This window comes from Canis lupus, chromosome 10 (assembly GCF_003254725.2).
Source record: "Canis lupus dingo isolate Sandy chromosome 10, ASM325472v2, whole genome shotgun sequence".
Lineage (NCBI taxonomy): Eukaryota > Metazoa > Chordata > Mammalia > Carnivora > Canidae > Canis > Canis lupus.
Window position 1 is genome coordinate 57,684,785 of NC_064252.1, and position 26,746 is coordinate 57,711,530.

The 26,746-nt window shown below is 39.4% G+C and overlaps 2 long non-coding RNA genes across 2 annotated transcripts in view; one reads left to right on the forward strand and one right to left on the reverse strand.

The window, feature by feature from the left end:
* Positions 1–26,746, forward strand: part of LOC118350084 (uncharacterized) — an 87,246-nt gene that overhangs the window by 14,059 nt on the left and 46,441 nt on the right. The gene's annotated exons all lie outside the window — the stretch shown is intronic.
* Positions 24,057–26,746, reverse strand: part of LOC112672495 (uncharacterized) — a 38,743-nt gene continuing 36,053 nt past the window's right edge. Inside the window, exon 4 of the long non-coding RNA XR_003144314.3 lies at positions 24,057–24,260. This is a non-coding gene — a long non-coding RNA (uncharacterized LOC112672495). The remainder of the gene's footprint in view (positions 24,261–26,746) is intronic.

Genomic DNA, 26,746 nt, shown 5'->3' on the forward strand with positions numbered 1-26,746 from the left:
TTATAGTACAGAGAACTGAGACTCTATGAGACTCAGTAGCTTGTCCAAGGCAGAGTTGGGATTTGGACTTATGTGGATCTGATTCCAAAGCTCATCATTTTATACCAGAAAGCTTACCATTCTTGACCTAGGGAGATTTGTGAATTTGATGCCTGACTGGACCTCCTTCATAAAGAGTTTTAAGAGAAATTGCCTTCTAAATGAATCCTCTTGGGTCCGGATAAACTAGGGAAAGCATTGCTATCCATAGACCCACCCACCTCTCCTCAGGGAAGCTTGAGCTCCTTAAGGGCAAGGACTGGGTTTTTGCTCTATAGGGAGCTCCTAGTATATTCACTGAGCTCAAATACTTACCAAGAAATGAAAGAGGGACTCAAAGTAGGAGGCTCTCAATCTACAGAGTTTTTGAGGAGTCTGGACTCAAACTGTGGTGACAAATAATTAATTAATTATTGCACTAAAAGCCCCCTGGACATTATAGAACCTTTACCTCCCTTCCCAGCAGGGTTCCTTCTGGTGTTAATGAATAGAATCAGAGTGGATGGGCAGAATGGAGGTGTGTGTGAAGGGAAGGAAGAAGGGAGGAAGAAAAGAATGAAAGTGGGAAATCTGCCTGTTTAGATAAAAAGAACTGGGGTGTGAAAGGCAAAAGCCATCAAGCAAACTTCCTGTCAGCTGCACGCAATGATCTTAGGCTCCATGAACTTCCCAAACCAGGACAGAATAAAAAATCACACACAACAGTTTCTTTGGAAAGCCCTTTTCACCTCCACATGCTCTGCTGAAAACAGCTTTTGTTTTTGGTAGATGGAATAAAAGAGTATGGGAAGTTTACTTAAAAGAATATCTGCTATTATAAATCACATAAAGTCTTTCCCAATTAGGGCTTAAGTCACATCCATCTACAACTCTGAAGTAGAAAAACATGAACATCTTTCTGCTGGCTAATGATATGTTTTTAAAGGATTTCAATTCCTCTTCCATATGAGAAGTTTGAACATCTACAGTTCATGCTAATCCTTGCCTCATTGACTCAAATGTGTTAGGAGTCAGTGAAATTACAAAAACCACAAACTAAATGATTAATAGTTTTGTTTTCAAGAATCAAGTGGAAAACAAACAGGTCAATAGAACTATAGTTCCCACTCCGTCCCTTGATCACTTTGATCTCTCATTAGAGCGAGGAGACTGTCAGATTTGCTGCACCATCACACTGCTGCTTTTCTTCACTCTAACCAGATGGAATGCCAAGGCTATGAAGGCCGCACTGTCCCACCCCAGGGGTCAGGCAGCCTCACAGATGGGCCTTTGGAGCTAATCCAGATGCAGAGCAACACTGAGCCCATCCATCCAGGGTCAAGCATCCATGTCTGAATGAATGTCCCGCAAGTGCTCTTTAATAGGCTTAATCTGGCAAGTTACTAAACCTTGCTCCATCTCAATTCCCTCACCTGTGAAACAGGAATAATCTGAAAATGAACTTCACAGGTTTGTGATGATTAAATGAGCTTTACTACATGTAAAACACAACAGTGACTAGCAATGCTCATTAATATTTTTAATATAATAATGTCTTTTAGAGGTAAAAAGACATTCTATTGATCATAGATGTAGGTGAATGAATTTTTATTGGAAATAACTTCTTTCAAAATGCTCTGACTTTGCAAATGATTTGAAAAAGTCTTTGGTGTGAGATTTGTGTGTGTGTGTGTGTGTGAGATTAAGCACCTTTATTCACCACTCTCTGAAAAATAGCTATTTCTATTATAGTCAGACTTTTGTCTCTTTCTGCAAATTATCCAGACTTTCAAAATGATCTTGTTCCTTGGAGGGAAAAATGGTATAACTATAGAGCAACTCTATGTGGATAAAGCAGTGGTTGAATTAAACACGACTTTTAAAAATCAATGAAGGGGGGTGGTAAGCTTCACTTTTTAAAGAAGTGACTTTGTTCTATACTGTTTCCCTATACTAGATTTTTTCTCATTTTCACTAAATGGAGTACAAAATTGTCAGGCCAAAACAAAAATTTCACAAAGCTTGGTTTCCTAGTTCATAACACAAGGTATTCTTTTATTGGTAGAATGCATCATTGTCAATTCTCAGGGGCTGTCCTTCAGACATTTTCCTATATCACATTATTGTAGGTGGGAGAACTGACTAGCATTATAGTGACAAAGCAGAATTCAGAATTACACTTTATAGTCACACTTCACTTAAAATATGTTCCATCTTCAAAATCTTCCTTTGGTAATGCTGGGATGAGGCAGTATAGTTTAGCAAAAGGCCACAGGCTTTGTCACCAAATAGACTTGTATTTGAATCTCAGATATACCACTTAGTATTGGGTTTTGAATGTATTAACTATTCTAATAAATTTATGGAACAAATGGTTTTCAAACTTCAACATTTCCCAGAATCACCTAGAAGGCACGTTAAAACATACACTGTGGACACCACCCCTAGAGTTTCTGGTTCAGTAGGCTTGCTGTTTGGCCTAGGAAGTTGCATTTCTATTTTGTTGCCACATAAATATGGCAATGATGCTGGTCTGAGGACTATACTTTTAGAACCACTAGGATACTTTATGTGTAATAAGTTAGGTTCAGAAGGTTCCAGTTGGGCCAGAGTTTTCATATCTATAAATGGGAAGAATATTGACTTGCAAGATTTTCTGTGAATATTAGAGATATTGTATAGATTCACCCAGCCTTTAATGGGCAGTCAGTAAGTAGAAGATATTCTCTAGAGTCAGACAGCTCTGGATTCAAGTTCAAGGGTTGACTGCTGACTGAATGATCCATTGTAAACTCTATAGCCTCTCAAAACATCATTTATTTGTAAAGTGGATGGTATGGTCTCAATTGTATTCCCCCCAAATCCATATGTTGAAGCCCTAACCCCAATGTGATGGTATTTGGAGATAGGGTTTTGGGGAGTTAAGTAGACTTTGGTGAAGTCATGAGGATGGCGGGGGGGGGGGGGGGGGCTCGTGATGGGATTAGTCTTCTTATAAGAGACTAGAGAGCTTGCTTCCTTTCTCTCTTTCTCTACCATGTGAGTACATGGCAAGGAGGTATCCATCTACAAACCAGAAAGAGAGCCCTCATCAAGACTCTAAATAGCTGGCACCTTGATCTTGTTCTTCGCCAGAGCTGTGAGAAGTTCCTGTTATTTAAGCCTATATATTTTGTCATAGCAGCCTAACTTAATGCAGTGGACATAATCCCTACCCTGTAAATTGTGTGTGTGTGTGTGTGTGTGTGTGTGTGTGTGTGTGTGTGTGTGTGTGTATGACTTGGAACAGTGCTGGCTACCTGTAAAAGGAGGCAGATAGTAAGTATTAATGGTATTATTTAATAATTGCAGTCATCATTATGTCCTTGCTTCCAATCCCTTTGCAGGATTTATCCTCATGTTAACTTTGCTAAGAACTCCTCAAATCTGATGGTAAACTGATTGATTGCAGGGCATGTGGATGAGATGAAAAGTGTTGAGGGCTAATTCACATCATTGCCTTTCAACTTTGTTGCTACAGATTAATTTCTGTTCCAGCATCTCATCTTTGGACCAGCACATATTTATATAAGAACAACAATGCTATCAACCTTGTTTCTGGGTTCAGCCTATCCATGAGAATAAGGCCTCTCACGTGGCTTATTTTCTGGTGACGATCCTTTTGTCAGAGCACAGTTGTCTCCTGGGTGGTATCTTGCACATGTGTTTTCCATTAAAGTAGCAGCTAAAGAGTGGCAGCTGTGAATCTTTTCTGGCTGGAGCTCATGTTCCGTTTTCTTCTTTTGTAATTAGCCTAGGGTGGAAGTTTTTAGAGGAAGGGAGGGGGAGGCTTCTTTGTGAATTGAAAATTGGACTTCATGCATATGACATTGGTTTAAATTGCTCAAACTTAACTGTGATGAAAACTTTCCCTGGTTCTCCCTCTCTCATTAAAATTTCCTCATTTATAAGTAGATTCCTCAGGCTTTACATTTCTACAATTTTCAAGCATCTAACTTTATTTAAAACATCATATTAAAGTATTAGAAACTTGATTGAAGCTTTAAAAGTGAAAAGAAAAAAAAAGAAGCCAAACGCTTTTGATTTTGGGGGATAATATTTTATCATGGTGAATAATGTTGGAATCACTTAGACATGAATGAACAAGCTATCAGGGGGTCACTTTTAATAGCTTTTTATTATTTTACTTATAAAGAAGGCATTGTGTACCGCCACTCTGGAAAAAGTTGGGCAGTTTCTTATAACATCAAACATACATATACCATGTGACCCAGTAATTACACCCTTAGGTATTTATCCAAGAGAAGTGAAAGCTTATGTTCACAACAAACCTTGTACTTAGATGCTTCATGCAGTTTTAGTCATAAGTGCCCCAAACTGAGAGTAACTCAACTTCAGTGGGTGAATAAACAAACTGATACATTCGTATAGTGGAATACTACTCAGTAGTGAAAAGGAGCAAATTATTAAGACAAGGAACAATTTAGATGAATCTCAAAGGCATTTTGGGTGAGTGACAAGTTACATGAAAAAAAAAGTTACATGAAAAAAAATTATATGATATTTTTTAAAAGATGAAACCATAGTGGTAGAGAACAGATCAGTGGTTTGCCAGTACTAATTTATAAATTAGCACCAGAGAATTTGGGGGTGATAGAATTGTTCTATACCCTGCACAGCAGTGGGTGGTTCCATGTCTCTATACATGTAGTAAAATTAATAGAAATATACATCAAAATATGTCAACTTTACTGTGCTAATTAAAAAGAAAAAAGATTGGTGGAGGGAGATAATATGCCTCTTTCAGGAATATAAGTGATTGTCCCAGTATGGCATACAGTGAAGTATTTAAGTGTGTGTTGAGTCAAATCTATTATAGAATATCTGTACATGTAGGAAATGTCACAAAAGGATTTATTTATTTATTTATTTAGAACATGAGGAGGGGCAGGGGCAGGGGGAGAGGGAGAGAGAATCTTAAGCAGGCTCTGTACTCAGTGCTAGAGCCCAACACAGGGCTTGATCTCACAACCCTGAGATAATGACCTGAGCCAAAATCAAGAGTCAGATGCCTAACTGACTGAGCCACTCAGGTGCCCTACAAAGAGATTTATTTTTGATTATTATGCATAATGGAGAAGGAATGGGTTCATGTATAACAACTAAAAATCCTAAGAGAATATAATGAGTTAACAATACTCATAAATTGCTTTTTGAAATCTCCAATCTTCACCAATTATTAATTTTCTGATCTACATTGCATTTTCAAAAATGAATTGCATCTGGATTCTGAGATGCTTGAGATGGGAAGTAGTTGGGTCAAAAGTGGGAGTTCACTTTCTTTTATACTGTACATCAGCTATTCATATCCTACCATCTGAAACTAATTTGTTTTGTGTGATTTATTCCATAAAGTTGCTGGAATAAACAATGCATGCACAGCTCCTCAGATGTGTATTCAGCAGGGACTTGCTTGCCTGTGTATGATTTTCAGCTTTCTCAGAGCTTTCAGAAATACCATCCAGCACATGGGATGTCATGCGGGTTCTCGGAGGGACTATGATTTATAAACTTGGGTACTTTCGTGTATGTGTGTTTTTTTAAATCTGTGATTGATGCGATATGGGCCATGGTCCCCATTCCCAAATTGTTCCTAAGTCCAGTTCAGTGAGTTAATAATGGAGAACAGACACGTCTGCTCTATGTCTCTGGTCCAAATAAGCAGAACAGGATTGGGATTGTTTAGTCAAATGGATGAGAAGTTACAGCATTGTGGTCTGTCACTTGCCTCCTAAGGAAATGAAAGGTACCTCAGATGGTGCATTTTCCATGGTGGCAGTTACTTGCTGGGTGTGGCCTGACTTCTGTGAAGTGTATGCAAAAGCATTTCACAAAGTTTCTCAAATCCTTCCACCTCCCATTCTTGCTGCCAGGAGCTTTGCTAAGTGATGGTATAATATAGAGGAATAAGACATAGTCCTTCACATGGACTTCACATATGTCTTCACAGTCCTTATAATGCAAGTGGGTCCTTATCACACTACATGTTCCAAACTACATTTTTCCTCTTTTAAAGAGAGGCTATGCTAGAGCAGCCAATATGGGTCACATCTAGTACTCTTTCTCCCCCAAATCCATGTTTTTGTTTTGTCTCCATAATCCAAGCATTGCTTAAATATTTCCCTTCTGATTCCATATGCCATCATTATCACTTTAAGATAGAGAGTACAAGTAATCACAGAATGTCTTAATGTTCTTGTCAGTTCTAGAAATAAACTTTTGAGTTTCTCCTTTAGTGAAAGGATTCCTTCTTCAGGAATCTTCTGGCTTACACTTGAACTTTGGCATGCAGTTCTCTCTTGCCTTATGTTCTTAGAGGCCATCAGCCCTTAAGGTATTCAAAAGTATTTTTGGGGAAAAAAAGTATTTTTGGAGTATCTTCTATATAGCACTGTTCTAGGTATTGAAGAAATAAGACAAAGTCATAGGCTTCTAGGATTGAAGAATAAATAGAATCAATAAGGAGATAAAAATAATTTCAGAGTGTGTGAAATGCTAGGAAGGAAATAAAACATACCATAGAGTGAGTATGTGTATAAAGGTGGGGAGAATACATTACTTTAGAAAACAGATGGTCATGGAAAACCTCTTTGAAGGGGTCACATTTGAGCTGAGTCTGGAAATAAGAAGCTAGTTATGTAAAGATTGAAAAAAGAACATTCTAGAGCAGGTTGTTTAATCTGTTGGGCACTACACTCTTCATGTTTGAGATATGGGGATGGAAATTGCCTCTCTTACTATTTTACTTAATATTCCACTTAGGGAATTGTTTCTTCTTCTTAAAGCCTTGAGCTGGGTGGGTTTGGAGATCCTAGTAACCAAGAGAGCATCCACTTCCTCATATTCACTTCACCAAGGAACTAAAGTCATAATCTGGTGAAATTGGAAGTTGTTGCAGTTCCTGCTTCTGTAGATGGTCATAGGCCTATGTTGATAATCATAACAGCAATACTATTCCTTACCCTCTTCTAGAACATTGGCTAACCAGAAATTTTTACCAGATGAGGTGAATCAAATGTTTGTGCCTGCAGGACACAAGTCCTTGGTGGTCTTGTCTTTATTGGGTCACCACTATTTCCATTCACCAGTATTTCTGTGCTCAGGAGTACTATGGGGTGTTCCAATGGATCTCCTGGGTTCCAGACATAGTCTTTCTTGCCCTTGTTGTCTAGCAGTAACCCAATTTCCCCTTGGTAATTGGGGCCAATCACCTTGGACAGTACAAGGATGTGCATGTTGGCTTAGTGGTTTAAAAAGCCCCAAGGAAGCTCAGTTTAACATAACTATGTGTGAACATTCGTTGTTTCCTTTCCTTCCCTTTTTCTGCTAATTCATTTGAAGAGCATTGGTGGTGACTAACTTTACAATTTAGGTTTGAGGTAGGTATAACTGAATTAATATTATACCCAGCATCAATAAAATGATTATAGGAGGGATCCCTGGGTGGCGCAGTGGTTTAGCGCCTGCCTTTGGCCCAGGGTGCGATCCTGGAGACCTGGGATTGAATCCCACGTCAGGCTCCCGGTGCATGGAGCCTGCTTCTCCCTCTGCCTATGTCTCTGCCTCTCTCTCTCTCTCTCTCTCTCTCTCTGTGACTATCATAAATAAATAAAAATTAAAAAAAATGATTATAGGACCAATTGTGCCAACTATGTTACGTACTTGGCTTTTTCATACAGATAAAGGACAGGAGATGATGTTGAGGAACAAAAGTGATGAATTGTACTGGAAATTTTGCATTTACCTTTCCATATATACTTTCTACTCTTTCTGTATGCCAGTAGGCTCACCTCTCAGACTCTATTATCTGGGCTCCTTTGCCTTTTGGCGTTCAGGTGAGTGTACCCAACAGGAAACACTAGATGGAGCTCAAAAGGCAGGAGGAGGAAAGAAGTTAGACTATTTTTTCCTGTACTCCCACACCCAACCAGGCTATGATTTGATAGTGGCTTCTCTGTCAGTGGCTCCTTTCTTAGGGCTCCAATTCTGGTGACCACTTACTCTACTTTTGTCCCTTCAGGACTAGGTGAGGTATTGGCTTTCCGCTATTGCTACGGTTAAAAGTCCTTGAGTCCTTCAAAGTCTCTGGGCTCTTTAACCCTCACTAGGGTTTTTGTGAAGTCCCTTCAATTACTCTTTAAGGTTCCTGCTGGGATCTTGACTCCTAAATATAGGGAGCAAATTGTGTGACATAAAATTGGGAAGGGTAGACATTATTGCAAAATTATCACCACAATAAGCCTAAGTCATGCCCCTTTCCTTTTTTAAAGAATTACTCCACCTATCCAGGGAGAGAATGTTGAGAAATACACATACACAGAGCAATCATAATAAAGTAATAATCGAATAATTGTTATACTAATGGCTAACATTTGAGTGCTTATTTTATATCACACACTGTCTTAAGCATTTAAATGCATATTCTTCTCTCATCTTTATAACCTCCTCATGAGGCTATTATTTCCATTTTGCAGATGGGGAAACTGAGGCACAAGAAGTCAAGCCATTTGGCAAATACCACTAAATAAGTAGTGGAGTATTCTGATTCTTCACTCTTAACCATTAAGCATTGTCTCCCTGGGAATAGAAATGGGGATCTAGAGGAGGCTTTTGCAGAAGTATAGGAGAGTGGGGAACCTGGACTATAATGGAAGAAGTGGTGATGATGAGGGTTGTCAGATATGGTCTATATTTGGGATGAGCTGGAGGGAATAGAAAGGAATCAAGGTGAATCCCAACATCATGACTTGAACAACTAGATAGATGTCAGTGCCTTTGCTGAGATGGTGAAGATGGACAAAATGGCAAACTTGTGAGTTCAAAACATAATTTATGTTCTGGTCATGTTAAAGTTGTCCATTCAGATAAGGATGCCAACTACATTAGGGTTCTCCAGAAAAACAGAACCCAAAAAATCTATCAATCTATCTACTTATCTATCCATAGAGAGAGATTTTTTAAACACTTTTTTTTTTTGTATTATTCATGAGAGACACAGGGAGAGGCAGAGACAGAGACAGAGGGAGAAGTACTTGATCCCAGGACCCCAGAATCATGCCCTGAGCTGAAGGCAGACACTCCACTACTGAGCCATCCAGCTGTCCCCAAAGAGAGATTTTTATAAAGAATTGGCTCACACAATTATGAAGACTGAGAAGTCCTTAGATCTGCAGTTGGCGAGCTAAGGATCCAGAAGAACCAATGGTGGAAGTTCCAGTATGAGGGCAGAAAAAGACTGATGTCCCAACTCAAGGTAGTTAGGTAAGAAGAGTTACCTCTTACGTTTGAGAAGGTTAGCTTCTTTTTTCTATTCAGGCCTTCAGTTGATTGGATGAGGGCTACTCACTTTAGGGAGGGTAACCTGCTTTACTCAGTCTCCTGCTTCAAGTGTTTATCTCATCCAAAAATATCCTCGCAAACACACCCAGAATAATGTTTGACCAAATATGTAGGCACTCTGTAGCCCAGTCAAGTTGACACAAAGAACTCTCACAGTCCACGTTTTGTCAATCTGGCTACCCATGAGCATCTCCTTAATGCACATTTAATCTCCAAATAAATATAATAACAATATTATTATTCCACCTAACATGATAGACCTATCCTGCATATAACCCAAAATGCACAAACCCATTGCACATAAGTAAAGTTTACTTGAGTAAAGTTTACTCTTCTTGATATCCTGTAACTTATGTACTATGATGTAAAATTAGCAATAGTTCTTATGTTACATGATAAGTAAACAAAAGAGAAAACAAAGATATTTGCCATATATAATATATATACACACATTTATATATTATATATATAAATGTATATATAATATATGACACATATATATAAATGTACATATAAAAATACAAATAGACAAATATATTCATAAGAAAATAAGGAGGAAATACTCATGACAATTGCAGTGTTCATTGCTGTAACTAATTATGTGGTTAAGCTCATATGTAGCGCTACTTTCTACTACCCATTCTGTATTTTCTGCCATCAGGAAGCACCTGAGCTAGTCATGGTTCTTTACCTAGTGTATGACTCAAACCTTCATACCTAAAGAGTCTGAGCCATTGGTAGTCTTGCTTAGGTTGCATTATTGTAGTTTTCCATTACACACTAAGAGATCTCCTGTATTCCAGACATATTTTCCTTTCCTTCATTATGGAGTAGCAGCCTAATTTCTCCTTAATAGGATCAATCACCCCAACCAGCCTAGTAATTCTCTTCTTTGCCTGTGATTCAGAGGCATGAGGAATTCAAAGTGGCTGGGCAACAGTCTTCACTTCCAGTTCAATGGAATCATTGTTGTGTCTCTTGGTGGAAGCATTCCTCCCTTCGGAACAAAGACATCTAGGCCAGCAGAGCATAAGGTCATGGGAACAGGAAACAAAAGTTTTGCTAGTGAGTTGCTAGGGGTGATAGTGAGTGGTACCACTCCCATTTCCACCCCTTGATTCCTGGACCCATGAATCCTGACTATGGGAGAAACAACACCATATATGGATGCTGATTTAGAGTGTATACAGCCTTCTGGAGAATCTTGCCCCAATCCTACACAGTATTATTACCAGCTGATGTTGTAACTGAGTCTTCAGAAGGTTATTGCACCATTCTTTCAGGAAAACTTCTTTGGGATGGTGGGGAACACAGTAAGACCACTTAATTCCATGAGCATGCATCCATTGCTATACTTCTTTTTCTTAGAAATGAATCCCTTGCTCAGAAAAAATGCTGTGTGGCTTAGCATGATGATAGATAAAGCATTCTATAGGTCCACACAGATGGTGGTTTTGGCAGAAGCATTGCATGCAGGGAAGGCAGGCAAATCTATACCCAGAGTAATTGTCTATTCCAGTAATAACAAAATGCAGCTCCTTTCACGATGGAAATAACCCAATGTAATCAATGTGTCACCAGGTGCTAGCTGATCACCCTAGGGAATGGTGCCATACTGAGAATTCAGTAGTGACCTGCTGGCAGATAGGGTATTTAGTAGTAGTGATGAATGGAAATCCATGTTGCTTAGCCCATGCAAATCCTCCATTCTTAATACCATGGCTAAGCTACTTTGTTTATGAGCCTGTTGCCTGATAACAAGGGTGGCTGGAGAAAGATGTTGACTGGTACCTACAGAATGGGTATCTAATCCACTTGATTATTCAAATCCCCCTCTGTCGAGGTCACCCTTTGGTGAATACTCACATGAAACACAAATATCTTCATGATTTTTTAGCCCATTCAGAGAGGTCTATTCCTATACCTCTCCCCCAAATTTCCCTGCCACCAGTTTTCTAATCATGTTCCTTCCAAATCCTTGATCATTCAGCCAAATCATTGGCCACAGCCAATGAATCAATATATATTTATACTTATGGCCATTTCTTTCTCCAAGCAAAGTAAACAATCAGCTAAACTACTTGAACTTCTGCCCACTGGGAGGGTTACCTTTCATTGCTCTCCTCTGAGCTGTCCCAGAAAGAGACTGTAGTGCTGAAGTAGTCCACTTGTGGGTGATGCCTGCCTATCATGCAGAAGAACAATCTGTAAACCAGACTTGAGTTTTTTCTTCCTCTGTTAACTGGTTAGAGGGAACTCCCCATGAGGCCATAGGTGCAGGCTGGGAGAAAAAGGCCAGTGTAGCAGAAGAGGGACCATGGGCATTTGGGCCACTTTATATAATTTACTTTTGTCTTTAGGGCCTGCTTAGGTTAGATGGCAGATCTACCCCTTCCATTTGATAATGGAGTACTACCGTGTATGCCCAACTTTATGGCTTGCTGGATCAGATTAATGCTCAATTTTTTTTTTTTCCCAGCATCTCAGATCACCTGTTACCTTAGCGGCCCATGGTAAAGCATTCAGTCTCTACTAACACTCAGTAGCAGGCCAAGATATATTACTTAACGGAAAATAGTTATTTAGGGGAGTTGGTAGGGCTTTGAACCAAAATCCTAAGGGCCTGCACTGGACTCACCTATAGGGATATGCCGAAGGCTCCAAACAACATACTTTCTGTCACTAATACTGAGCACCATTGGATTTGTGGACCATCTGGCCCAAGTGGAAGAGCAGCTTGCACAGCAGCCTTGTCCTATTGCAGAGCCTTCTCTTGTTCTGGTCCCTACTCAAAATGAGCCACTTTTTCAATTACTCAGTAAGGTAAAAAGAGGAATATATTGCTTCCAAAATCCAAAGAGGCCCACTAGGCATTGTGCCTCTGCATTAGTTGTAGGGGGGCCCCAGATACAACAACTTATTCTTCACCTTAGAAGAGCTTTCTTGACATGCTCCATACCAGTGAATTCCTAGAAATTTCACTGAGGTAAAAAGCCCTTGAATTTTTTTCAGATTTTCTACCTCTGGCAAGCAAATGTCTTACCATTAGGTCTAGAGTACTTGCTACTTATTTACTAGGTTCAATCAGCATAATGTCATCAATGTAATAGGTATGATATCTTTTGGAGGTAAAGGGGATCAAAATCTCTGTGAACTAAATTATATCATAGGGCTGAACAATTGACATATCTCTGAGATAGGACAGTGAAGCAAATTGTTTCTTGTAGTCCCCATTGACAGGTATGGAGAAAAAAATCATTTGCTATATCAATAGCTGCATACTAGGTACCAAGGAATATATTAATTTGCTTGAGCAATGAAACCACATCTGGTAGTACTTGATTAAGCTTACAATAATCCAGTCATTCTTCTAGATCTATCTATCCTTTGCAAAAGCCAAATGGGCAGAATGAATGGGGATGTGGTGGGAATCACAACTCTTGGCTTCTGTTAGGTCCTTCATGAAGGTACTAATCTCTGCAAGTCCTCCAGGTGTGAGGCATCGCTTTTGGTTCACTATTTTTCCTGGTAGATATGGCTTGCTTGCTTGCTTGTTCTTTCTTTCTTCCTCCAGGTGTGAGGTATTGCTTTTGGTCCACTGCTTTTCCTGGTAGATATGGCTTCCTTCCTTCCTTCCTTCCTTCCTTCCTTCCTTCCTTCCTTCCTTCCTTCCTTCCTTCCTTCCTTCCCTCCCTCCCTCCCTCCCTCCCTCCCTCCCTCCCTCCCTCCCTCCTTCCTTCCTTCCTTCCTTCCTTCCTTCCTTCCTTCCTTCCTTCCTTCCTTCCTTCCTTATTTCAGAGTGGCAGAAGGAGAGGTAGACTCTTAAGGAGGATCTAGGCCCAGCATTGAGCCAGATATGGGGCTTGATCCCACAACCCCGAGATAATGACCTGAGGTGAAATCAAGAGTGAGATGCTTAACATACTCAGCCACCCAGGGTCCCTAGGTAGATATAATTCTAATGGCTTCTACATAACCTTTCCTACCATAGTAGGCAATTATGGTCAGGTTATCAATGTGAGAATTCTGCTGGTTTCTGAGTATATATGTTCCAATTTTGTGTTCTAAAAAATGGGAAATAACCACAGGATGGGTCCAGGTACCCGTTGGGCCAACTGAGAGATAGACCTGAGCTAAAATTCCATCAAAGACCTGACCTAGGGATCCCTGGGTGGCTCAGCGGTTGAGTGCCTCCCTTTGGCCCAGGGCGTGATCCTGGAGTCCCGGGATCGAGTCCCACTTTGGCCTCCCAGTATGGAGCCTGCTTCTCCTTCTGCCTGTGTCTCTGCCTCTCTCTCTCTCTCTTTCTCGTCTATCATGAATAAATAAATAAAATCTTAAAAAAAAAAAAAAAAGACCTGACCTACATAAACTCAGACTCTGATTTGTGGACCACAGTAACATTTTGGTTCTCATGGAATTAGTATCAGTTTAGAGCAGTGTTCATATTCCCTAAAGGTCTAATTATTTCCTTTCCCTAGTGCATAATTACCTTGTTAAAAGTCTGTAGGTCCCTTTGGAAATGGGACCTACTGGGAGAAAGATAAACAGTATAAAATTTTGACAGTGTACTGGGGTCCTTCTTCAAGGGGACCGAGCCTCCCTTCACTCAAGGAGTTCTGGGTCTGTAAACTGGCTCAAGTCTAGGAATTGATTGAGGGTGGTTAATTTTATGATTCAGTTTAGTCTTTTGTTCACTTGACCTAGAACTTTTCTGTTTATACAGATAAGTAAGAATTTAGTAGGCTTCCTATTTTATTTCTAGGAATACCATGATTGACTAGCCAATGCCATAGTCATGAGTTAGACTATTCCTATGGCCCCTTTGAATATGCTGTCCCTTATGGGAACCATGCCCACCTTGCCTTTGGTGGTTGAGTGCTGCTACCACCCAGGATCCAATTATTCTCCTCATATTTAGGTTCCCCCAATGCAATGGCCTCTGTTCCCACTATAAGTTCTGACTTACTGAGAAGAGCTCTTCAGGGGTCTAGGGTTCTCTCATGAATTTATATGTCTTCTGGACCCTCCCAGCGTAGTTGAGCAGGTCCTAAATGACAAATCCATTCTAACACTCCAATCTCCCTAAGTTTTTGAATCCTTCATTTACATTTAACCAAGGTAGAGTCTGACATTTCTAACTCACTCATTCTAACTCACTCACTTATTTCTAATTCACTCCTTTTGGTCCATGTTTTAGCTAACCAATCAAACTGTTAGGGCCCTTTCTAACTCTCCATTCTTCAATATTAAATTCAAAATCTCTACTTAGTGAGCTCATATCAATAAATTTGGCCTGATTCAACTTTATGTTCCTTCCAAAATTATTTCACACTCATATTATCCATTCCCACACCTATTCTCTGAATTTCTATCTATATAAGTTAGAGAACTCAAGTAGTTTTTCTGGATTATAGACATATCCTCATGGGACACATTGTACCTCACCTTTAAGGGCATGCTGGGGTGAGGGTGAGGGTCTCTTGTGGAGACTCCACATCATCTTACAAGGAAACTACTGCAGTAGAGACCATTAGTTTTCTCAGGAAGTGCAGGGTTAATCCCATCAAGTTGGAGGAAGTGAGGAGGAGGTGGAGAGGCCACTTTCACCACAAACACCTCACAATTTATAAGTTCAATGTCCCCAGCTTTGTCAGGAACTTCCCATCTGTCCCCATTCCAAGTTTCAGGATCCCATTTCATCCAATGAATCCAATCCAGAGTTGGATATATTGGTCTGGAGCTTAGGGGAACAGTTAGAGTGAGAAATACAAATTTGCGATTCTTTTGCATGTGGATAGTATTTAAAGATATAGGACTGGATTCTAAAACCTCCCACCCTCCCGCACCGCAGGAATGACTGTAGATAAAGTCCTGAAGACCTAATTAGTAATCTTTCTAAAATTTCATATTTAGGTATACACTATTGTTCTGAAAAGAAGAATTAAAATGATGATTTCCAGTACAAAAGCCTCCTTTATTCAAATAAATACTAAAAGCCCACTATATGCCAGGAAATTTTCTAGATGCAAGGATATACAGTCCCAGCCTTCAAGCTACCTACATTGTGGTAAGAAAGTCAGAGAATGAAAAAAATCCCAAACAAAAAAATAAAAATACAACAACTGTCAGGTAGTGATAGGTACTATGAAGAAAAATCAAGCTGGGTAAGGGGATAGAAAGTGATGGAAGTAAGAGGTTCTACTTATTTTTTTCAAGTTTATTCATTTATTTAAGTACTCTCTACACCCAACATGGGGCTTGATCTCAACCTCAAAATTAAAAGTCATGTGCTCTTGTGACTGAACCTGCCAGACACCCCTGGAGGTGCTATTTTAAATATGGTAGTTGGGGAAGGCATTCTTGAAGAGACTTGAAGTGAGCTAATTATGTGAGCAGTGGGGAATGGAGTGGCCGGGTATTGTAAACAAGGGAGAATGGAAAGAACTGGAAGAGAATCCAGGGGTCTGATTCTATAGAGTCTTGAGAGTGAGAGGGAAAGGGAGAAGGAAGGGGGAGGAGGGAGGCAAAGGGGAAACTAGAGAGGCAGGAGGAAAGGAGAGGAAAAAAGATACAAAAAGCCAGGAGGGCCGGGGTCTTGCAGTTGGCAACTGTTAGAGAATTGAGATTCAGAGCTCCTGAGCAATTATGAGGAAACCAAAAACAAGAGAGGAGATTCCTAGAAGTGTTGCTAAAGCTTATGAATTGCTTTTCCTTTGATGTTCTTTGTCAGATATGACTGGAATTGGGGATTGCTTTTATAATTAGGATAATTAGCCTGTGTAGTACTCCACTGGGACTACACTGTATGGCCATATTTGGGTTGTTTTTAAATTTAATAAACATTAAATTTATGTCTCACATTACCTATAGAAAAGACTATTCAGAGAGCCTGCATAGTACCCTTTTCTCCCTTTGGGGATCATATTCAGCTGACTGTATGAAAAAATATATATATATAACATAGAATATATGGCAAGTAACTTATTAAATTGCTTATGGAATTTATTTAACAAGTATGTACGCACAAAAGCTGTATTGTGGCTTATATACAATATTCTTCAATCCATGTTAAAACATGTCTATTTTAAGACTGTTATTCTTCTGGAGACTCTTGATTTCACACAGAATGTTACAAATTAATTTTTAGTCTGCTCCCTTCACTAGTATGTAAAACTAGTATCATTTTGCTCACTCCTATATCACAAATGCCCAGGATAGTAGCTTGCATACAACAGGTGTTCAGCAAATACTTGATAGTGAATTAGTAAGAGAAGTAAAATGAGCTAGCTTGTCAAATTGCTGGGACCCTTCAACTAGAAAGTGCTAGAAGTACAAATGACTTTCTGCTAGTTGAAAGTAGAATTTAATTAACAGGTTATCTTTTATAGTAATTGCTTTGTAGCATTTTTTCTTTTAATAACATTTATTTTAGTGGTAATAGTGGGAAATAATCCCTATTCGAATAGCAATGCTTATGTAAACCCCATAAGCCTTTAAGTTAAAAAAAAAAAACAAAACAAAAAAAGCAAAGGTAAGAAAATCCAAAATTGTCTCTTAATTTTTTTCCCAAGTTATAAAAATAATCAGCAGCTTTAGGTTGTTTTGTTGAGTAAATATATTTAGCAAGGAAAGTACCAGTGTTAGTATAGGCACAAACATGAGACTAGATTGACTTCCTTGGCTTCAGTGATAAATCTGTAAAAGGGTAGGCTAACGATAGGTTTTTTAGCATTTTGGGATCATGTCTCTTAGAAACTTTTCTCTTCAGGGTTAAATTAAAAGTGCTTCTTTTGCTGTATAACCATAAACACATCACAGCACATCTAACATGAGGTGTTCACTGAGGCTTGTTTAGATGCTGAAGGCAATGCATTAGGAACTGATGGTGACCCATTCTTATCCAATCAGTTCCTGATGCAGTATCTGCGACATCAAAAACTCGTAGTAATTATATGAAATATTTATTTCCAAATGCAACAGCTGTGTTCTTTTTGTTCCCACATATAAAATTTGCAATTAAGTAAACCTTTTTAGCATGTGCGATAAAATCAATCCAGCGTCACACTAATGAATAATTTCCCCAGTAATTTCCACACTAATGAAACTGGAAAGTTCACTGATTGCTGTCTGTGTGTCTGTCTTCATTTATCTGAATACCAAGTAGACCTGAGTGTTAAGGTTTCACCATATTTTGAGAGACATTGGAAACCTGATATATATAAGATTCGTGTTATAATCATATTTTTCATAGTAAACCAGTGTGTAACTATATTTTAGAGAGTATATTTTAAAAATAGCTTTCCAAAAAAATAAAAAAATAAAAAAATAAAATAAAATAAAAATAAAAATAGCTTTCCTTGGGCAGCCCTGGTGGTGCAGCGATTTAGCACCGCCTGCAGCCCAGGGTGTGATCCTGGAGACTCGAAATGGAGTCCCACGTCGGGCTCCCTGCATGGAGCCTGCTTCTCCCTCTGCCTGTATCTCTGCCTCTCTCTCTGTGTCTCTATGAATAAGTAAATAAAATCTTTTTTTAAAAAAATAGCTTTCCTTAAACTACTTGTTCCTGTTTTTTTAATGACAATTTTGAGAACGTTAAAATCCTAAGGTGGACGTGAATGAGACAAACTGGTGAGCATTTAATTTCAGATTCTCTGATTAGAATACATTGTATGTACATATTCAAGGTAGGCTGATCACGTCTTTAAGTTGTTCTAGAATTCTAGCTCGCTGAAATGATAGAATGAGCAGATATGAGAGGCACAGGACACCAGGAAGAACATAGTGGTCAGATACAGAGCTCCAAGAATATTACTGGTTTCCTACCATATTGATCATTTTGTATATCAGTTTTTTACGATCTTTTCAGAAAATTCTAATTAGTCCTCTAAAACTCCCCCAAATATAATGAATGAAGGGCTCTAGTATTATTTAGAAAATCTATCTTTCTATCCAATGGAACTTTTGGTTTACATGGACTATCTTGGACATAAAGGGTAGGAAATAACTGGATAGGGGATTTGGAAGTAGAATAGAAGTGGAGACTACAGAATGGAAACTGGAATGTTCACTTTTTGCTCTTCATCTGTCTTCATTTATCTGAATACCAAGTAGACCTGAGAGTTAAGATTTCACTGTATTTTAATTCTACCAATGGTACAATTTTGGAATACATTAAAATAATCCAGCTTATTATTTATTCTCTTTCTAGAGCTCTTATCTATGACCAAATATGTTATCTAATTGAGATAACAGGCATTATTATTAATTATAATTATTAATTATAATTAATTATTTTAACAGGCATTCCCTTAAAGTTTATATGCTTTTCATAGAGAGTATTTCAGTAAAGTGAAAGGACTTGTAAATAGAATGGTCCTGGGAATCTTGAAGACCCCCTTCTCCTCCCTGGAGAAGAAACTCCAGGAAAAGGACCTGAAAAGTCAGCCCATCATAATATTTCCCTGTAGCTCTCCTTGTCTCTCATGAGTATAGTTTTGGTTTTTACAGGTAGATTTGACAGACTGGGGAAAGAGTTAATAACTCCAGCAGTGGCTGGGAAATTAGTTGGTATTGTGTCATTTGTGAGCTAGAAGGAATCTGATAAGGAAATAAAAATAGGTGAGGAACAGGATCCCTCAAGATTTGATTGTTGCAATTATGCAGTGTGATCTTTATGTAATCTCATTTATCCAAAGTAAAAGAAGTCCGTTTGCCCACATGCCATGATTCTAGGCTTCTACTGGCTATTTGGAGTATAGCCAGCAATGAATTTTTGTATAGGACAGCAATGAATTTTTGAAAGCCCTCAGGACTGGAACATGGTGGCTGGGATGGTTGACTGTGGAAATATCATCTGTAATTACAAACTGCTACAAGGAATTGGGTGGGAAAGGAGAGATTCATAGAGATGGGTAAAAGCTCCTATATAGGCCAGTGGTTATCAAACTTGAACATGCAGCAGAGTTGTCCAGAGGCTTGTTAAAAGACTGCTGGGATACACAGAGTTTCTAATTTAATAGATCTGGGATGGGGCCCAAGAATTGGCATTTTTTAACAAGTTCCCTAGTGATATAGCTCAGAGACTATAATTTGAGAACAACTGCTCTAGCCTGGTCCAAGACTCTATGGGCTACTGGAAACAAATGATCCTAACCAGGACTGTGATAAAATGAATGTGATGATCTAGAAGGAAAAAGGGCCAGAAGGAAGCACCTACAGAAGTTCAAATTCTAGTAGTTATTGGAGTTTGGGAATGTTGCTCTTCAGACATCATATTACTGTAGATCTTTTAGGAATACATTTGCAACTTCCTGTTTTCATTTCCTTTCACCCTAGAAAAATTATATAATAAAAACTCTTCAGTTCTCTGGATTTCTTGAGTTTGGAAATATAGTTAGTTTGCCTGTGGACAGGGCAAAATGATAGTAAAGGAAGACAATTCAGTAATCTTTGGGGCGTTGTATAGGCCAAGGACATCTCTGTAAGAGAGAGCCCTATAGTAGAATTAAGAAGCAGAGGGTTATTTTTTTTAAAGGATCTCCCAGAGGTTTTACTATAGAGATCCTCCTGGTATATCCGTTCTAGGTTTCAAGAATGTCGGACAGCCAGGTGGCAGAACTTCTCTGTTTCTAGAGTTGGTGAAACTCCTCCCTTCTCCCAAGGTTTTCACCATGCTGTTCCCACAACTCCTACCCTTTCTTCAAATCTTGACCTTACCTTCCTTAGATGAGATTTCCCCCATTCTTAGCTCATAGCAGTTAACCTATTTACAGTGGAGGCATTTACATGATTGGCCTAACCACCAACCCTTCTACTAGGGGAGAGATGCTTTGTTTACTGCTGCATTCCCAACTCAAAGCCTGGTACTTCGCTGGTTTTAAGTACTTGTTGAATGAAACATGAAAAGCAGCTGTATCCTATGGGGAGAACTTGAAACCAGGGTTTCTTGAAGATCAAGCATGTTGGCTGAGTTTGGAACCTTCTCCATCTTTACCGGCTCCAGATCATTATGTTCATTGCTAGCAGAGTGTGAGATACAAGTGCAGCAGGTTTTAAGACTGTGATTTAAATAATGCCATAACTCCCAAGAGAAAGTGTGCTTTTAAGGAGAAGTTTGGACTTCAAGGATTACTTGAAGAATGGGCTAGATCGTATCCTGGCAAGATTATGGATCTCGAGGGGCTCTAGGTGATACGGGATTGAATCTGTAACCAGGAAAGGTTTCTTTAACCCTTCTCCACCTTAATGGAAGACAGCTCTGGCTTAGATAGGATGGGCAGCTATAGACTTGCTGAGACTTTGCAATCATCAGTGAACCTATAAGCCATTTGTTTTGTTTTGTTTTGTTGTTTTATTCTGATTTTTTAATTAATAAACCATTTATTTAGGAGTACAGTTTGGCAAAGTAAGACAAAGATGGTCTTTCTGGGCATTCAACGACTCTTTATCCTCTAGTAGTATAGCCTGGGGAGGGCCATAGAAAGTTCTAATCTGGGTATACATAGAAGACAAACACTATGAAACTGGGGCCCCTTTGTAGGTTGCATGGGGGTGCTGCTAGGATGCCTCTGGCTGCTCTCTGTCAGGGACTTCAGAGTCCTTCTTGGTGGCAGATGGACTTTTATGGGCTGATTTGAGCCTGCCCACATTCCTTACTACCTAATTCAGATGCAGAGGACAATAAAATCCTTTGAAGGCAGAAGAGTGGTTCATCTAGCTAACTTGTTCTCAGTAATGGAATAAATAAAACCCGCTGTCAAGTTGGGCTTCCTCATAGCACTGGGCTCCCTGCAGCAGCTGAAATGCTAGGTCAACCTCCTGAGCCAGCATCGCTAATGGTCTAATGGGGCTGGTAATCTTACTTAGCTTTTTGAGCGAGGACTGAAATGTTGACTTCTAGCACTAAGATAGCTCAGACAAGAGTTTTCTAGGGGAATGAGCTCAGGAGGAGACCTTTGCTCATTTGGAGGAACTGACAGATAGTGTGGAAAGCCAGGAAATTGGTTGGAAAAAATCACTGGACCTCTGAACTTCTGTCATTCTGGTAGGCACCAGAGCTGGGTGGTGGTGAGATACCTCAGGGCTGGCAGTCTATAACCGGGGAGGAAGCCAGGGATCTTTAGAGAACACTCAGTACAAGTTTTGGGCAACACAGGTTGATGTGCAGCACATACTGGGACAACTGGTCAAGGAATAATCAGGCAAGATCTAAAGAAGCAGTCTTGGGATGCTGCTTACGTGGCGCCCCAAATAGCTAAGGCTGTAAGAGGCACATGGTCACTGTGGCAAAGTCAAATCTGGGCGTAGAGGTGGGGTTTTACGTGAGCAATGCTTAGAGCTTCAGTGAGTTGGGATCTATGATCAAACAAGAATATGCAGGCTGGAGGATGAAGAGAAAATGGTCATCTGTATTGAGCAGGAATAGAATTCAGGTTTAGTGCAACAGCTCAGGATCATAGATTGAGCACACACCTAAGGGGTGGGCCTGCAGACTGGCAATAGCCTCTGCCTGCTTGCTTCCTCTGGCAGAGGGGCCACTGGCTCCCACTTTGACCTAGGTAGTCTTCACGGTATAGGTAGTGAAAGACTAACAAGGGCCACACTGTAGGTGCTGGCAACTAAGGTGGAGACTTGGTTCCTAGGAGCCCTAACAAGATCTCCAGTAGTGAACAAGACATAACCTCCCTACGAAAAGTCTGGGAAGCCTGTTGTACTGTATGTTTGAACACTCATAAACTAACCCCTTCTAAGCCCCAGTCATAAACTAACCCCTTCTAAACAATATTTTGAATGTCTCATTGACAGAGATGCCAAAGCCAAAGGCTTCCCTTATTTTGATGCTAATTACCAACTGGGTAAACTCTAGAATTTTTAAGCTTTTTTTTTTTTTTTTTTTTTTAAGTCAGATTCTATGTGGCTGAAAAGATAGGTGATTTGTTTTTTTCTTAACAGTAATAAAGCTAATCAGTTGCCAAAAGGAGATGGGGCTCCTAATTCCAGAGCCAGTTTTCTTTGCGTTCTTTTAATACTAGCTCTCCTCTTAGTAGGAACCTACCTATCTATGGTCCGTGCTGAGGTTTAGTTGTGAGGAGGTTATTTGGAACCCACAACAAATATTTTTGTTAGAGTTTATAAATTATGAACTTCCGAGAAAATCCTATTTGATCTATGTGACCTAATAAACAAGTCCTGCTACTTCTCTCATTAAAACTCTTCCACAGTTTTCAAGTCATTCACAGTGAAACCCCACATCCTTACCATGGCCCACCCAGTTCTTGCTCCAACTCTAGCACCTGTCAGTTTCTCTCTCACTCCGCTCCACTCCATCTACATAGCCTTTCTGTTGGACTCACAGACACTGATTCTCACCTCTGACTGCATATTTGAATCTGCTGGGCCTAGGCATTCTGATTTGATTCACCTGTGATGAAGCCCTTGCCATTGGCATTTCTAAAAGCCCTACTGGTGCCTGTATGTGTAGACAGTACTGCAAACGTCTACGGTACTCACTGCATATGCCAGCATGACAACAAACACAGTTCCTGATACATAGTATGGGCTCGTCTATTTAAAAACTGTCTTATCCTGTTGAATTACATTACATTTTTTTCTTTTGAAAAAATGATTTATCTTTTTTGAAAAATTGTCACCAAGAGTTGGAATTGGTCATTTTCTAATGTTGGGGGGGGGGGTTATTTCAACAAACAAGAAGATACAGATGAACTTTGGAGAATTTCATAGCTATAAAGGGCCCTAATGAGCCCTGAGGATTAATATGAACCCTCTTCTTATCAGGGACAAGTTATTTCCTGGCTTATCGTTCAGGTTTTGTCCTGTTAGTCTGGGAATAACTAGTTCTCAAACTGACTTCCTACTACCCAACATCAATTTCTGGCAAGGAAATATAATACATCACAATAGCAGAAAGTAATTTAATGAGATAGATGTACAGACTTTTTCTCTTCCTGAAGATACTCAAGCCAAGATCTTTGAAATAGCAACTTTAATAATTTCTGTTAAGATCAATCTTACATTAATTATAAATTTGCTCTGTCTAGTTTGTTTTGTACTCCTGGGTGAATGAGAAAGAGAACTGGCCTCGATTTTTTAATTCTAAGAAATTACATTTGTTCTCAATCTTTTTCCAGAATATGGTCTTCTGCTCCTGTTTCCAGGGGTCACCAAGAATTAGAGTTAGCTATAGCTCAAAAAGTCTTTGAGGCCAGAGTCAGAGTTGATTTTAAATTTCACTATCAATTAGGGCGGTTGAATGCAAATGTTCACAGAAGCAATGAGAAAGAGCCATTCAGTGTGATTATCTGGGCAGCTGAAGTTTGAGTAGGGCCTGGCAGATCCATCCTCTCTTGGATTGGTTGGAATTTGACAGAGTAACACCCCAAAAAAAGAGTGGAAAGAGCTTTCAGAAGGAAAACATTTTAAGTTTAGCTTCTAACACCTGAACTTGGTGGTTTGTTGTTTTTGTTTTGTTTTTAAAAAAACAAGGAACCTTGAAGAAATGCTATAAATGGAATGTGAATCCAATAAAGGCAAATTAACTCCCAAGGCTGGTTGTCTTTTCCAGCCTAGCAGGACTTCAGAAAAGACTTTATCAAGATTGAAAGAGGTTGAACATGAAATGGTAACCATAGCAGCTTTACTTTTTCTTTTTCATGTAACAGAAATTTGGTACTGTAATTTTGGTTGCCTATAAGTCTTTTGATCCATGAGGGCAAGGATATTGCTCTGTTTAGCATAATCCCAGAGACCACTGTGGGGGATTGTATGAACATCTCACAGTTGCCAGCTGAGATTAAGCCAACTCACAGCCATCCAGGTTAGACCTGCAAGAAGAAGAGAATCATATCAGCAGAGGCACATGGGTGCCTTAGGTAAAAACATGGTGCTGTTCACTGAGCCCATTAGCTGAAGACCTTTGTCTCCTGCTTTTTTCTTGATGAGACATTATCAAGCTACTTCTCTTGGTGAATAGAAACCTATTTTCACACATTTCTAGCACATACAGCATTGCATATAATGTCCTAATTTTTGCATTTAGACAGGATTTGTTCTATTTAATTCTTATATAATAAGAAACACAAGAGTATATGTTAGTATAAAACCGATCACTCAAAACCCATTTATAAGCAAACTTTATAAAGAATTTGGGAATACCAAAGCCAACACCCTAAAATAGTTCCTCAGATTAAAAAAAACAAAAAACAAAAAACCCAGCAATTACAGATGTGAAAAAAAGTAATGACCATATACTCACCAAAGGGGCAGGTGTGACAATGGGGGTCCAGGTCTTCACCTTTTTTAGATAGTAGTTTCTGTGTCCTTCCCTTCGCCCATGCTGCTTTATTCAGCTAAATCTGATTAGGCCATGAACCTCAGCCTTTTCAATTCATTGAATGGGGCTGATCAATCATAGGGATAATGATCAAGAAAGGAGGGAGGGGGAGACTGCAGAGGTTCTCCATCATCTGCTGCGGGGATTCTCAGTTTCAGGGAACATGAGAAGCATCGGAGGACCTTGTTTCAAATACAGATCCCCAGGATCCAAGTCCAGATTCTGATTCTGTAGGTCTCATTTGGGGCTGGGATTTGCACTTAGGTACAGATTTGCCCCCTCTTTCTTTCTACTTTCCCTGCATACTAACCATTTCCTCCCATACACAGTGGACTCCAGTATAACAAACTGCTTGAAGTTCCAAGTATTATGCCTTTGCACATACTTGGGATGGTTTCCTCTTCCTCTCTCCCTCCTTGAGCCCTGCCCCACCACACATGCACACATACACACCTTGTGTGACTGACACACACATTGAATCTAACATCAATATCAGACACTTCTTTCTCTCTTCTCTCTCCCTTCTCTGTGATCCTGTTCAATTTGTACCCTCTCTATTTTGACACCTATTATGCACAGTGGTGTTTTCTTGCTAACATATTGCCTCCTTCATCAAGGACTACTAAATGTAAGGACCACTGTTATGCATCTTTATAGTCTCAGCCATACAATTCTCAGTATGGCATCTGGTACTTAAAAGGTACACAATAAAAATTTGTTGAGCTAAAGAAATGTTTGTTGCAGCAAAGAATTCTAGATTCCAGCTCATAACTTGTCACTAAATAACTGAGACTTGACAGAACAAGGATAGTGATAATGTGCTTAGTTAGAAAGATGGATTTTCATGGAACAAATTCAGGTAGATATAAAGTTACAAAATAATTAAGAAAGAACAAGAGAGGGATGCCTGGGTGGCTCAGTGGTTGAGCATCTGCCTTTGGCTCAGGGCATGACCCCAGTGTCTAGGGATCAAGTCTCACATCAGGCTCCCTGGGAGCCTGCTTCTCCCTCTGCCTGTGTCTCTGCCTCTCTATGTCTCTCATGAATAAATTAAAAAAAAATCTAAGAAAGAAAGAACAAGAGAATATAATGTGGCTTTTCATATGAACTCCTAAGTAAAAGGCTACTTTTTGAAAAGTAAAAGTGTCTTCTCACTGAAATTTAGCATTTAAAATACAGTTCTAAGCCTATTTTCTGGGGTAAAATTGCTCAGAATCAAAAAGAAAATTTTATCCTAAGCAGAAAACAAGGGCCTATCATTTCTCATGTCTTTTTTTTTTCTCTAGGGGTTAGGGTACATCAGATCCAGCCCCAAAGAAACATACATGCTGCTTCACTTCTCCTTTTCTCTTAACCTTAGATTTAATTTTCCTTTCTCCCTAGAAGGCGTATCACTGAAAACTGACTGTAAAGAGACAGCAAAAATAAAGATGTAGTTCTTCTTCCCTCTACTGGAAAACAGTAGAAAAAGAAGATCATACATGAAAATACTGTACATTGATGAGGAAAATGAAAGGCTGTGGTGAACCCAAGACAATAGGGTATGTCATGCCCACAACAGCAGTGGAGAAGGCTCTGAAGAGAAAGCATAGACACGTTTGCTGCCCTGCCCCCTTTACCAAGTTGTTGTGATGGGCACTTAAAAGGAAAAAGGAGGGAAACGATAGAAAGTGGCTATGCTAATGTGGCTGGATAATCCATGGGCCAGATAAACTGAAGAAATAGTAGCAAAGTATCAAGAAATAAGCTATTTCTAACACTGTTCATCCTATTCAAAGATAATAGGGATATTACCAAAGGAAAGGAGTCTCCAAATCCATAGTAAAGTATTTCTACAGGCATCTGTGGGGGCATTGCAATGTATGCACTTGTGATCTTAATTCTGTAAATTCTTTGATATTACTCTCTATAGATTTGTATTGAGATGTAACAGAAATTTCTATCAGATCATTGGATCTGTTCAGATAGAAGCAATTT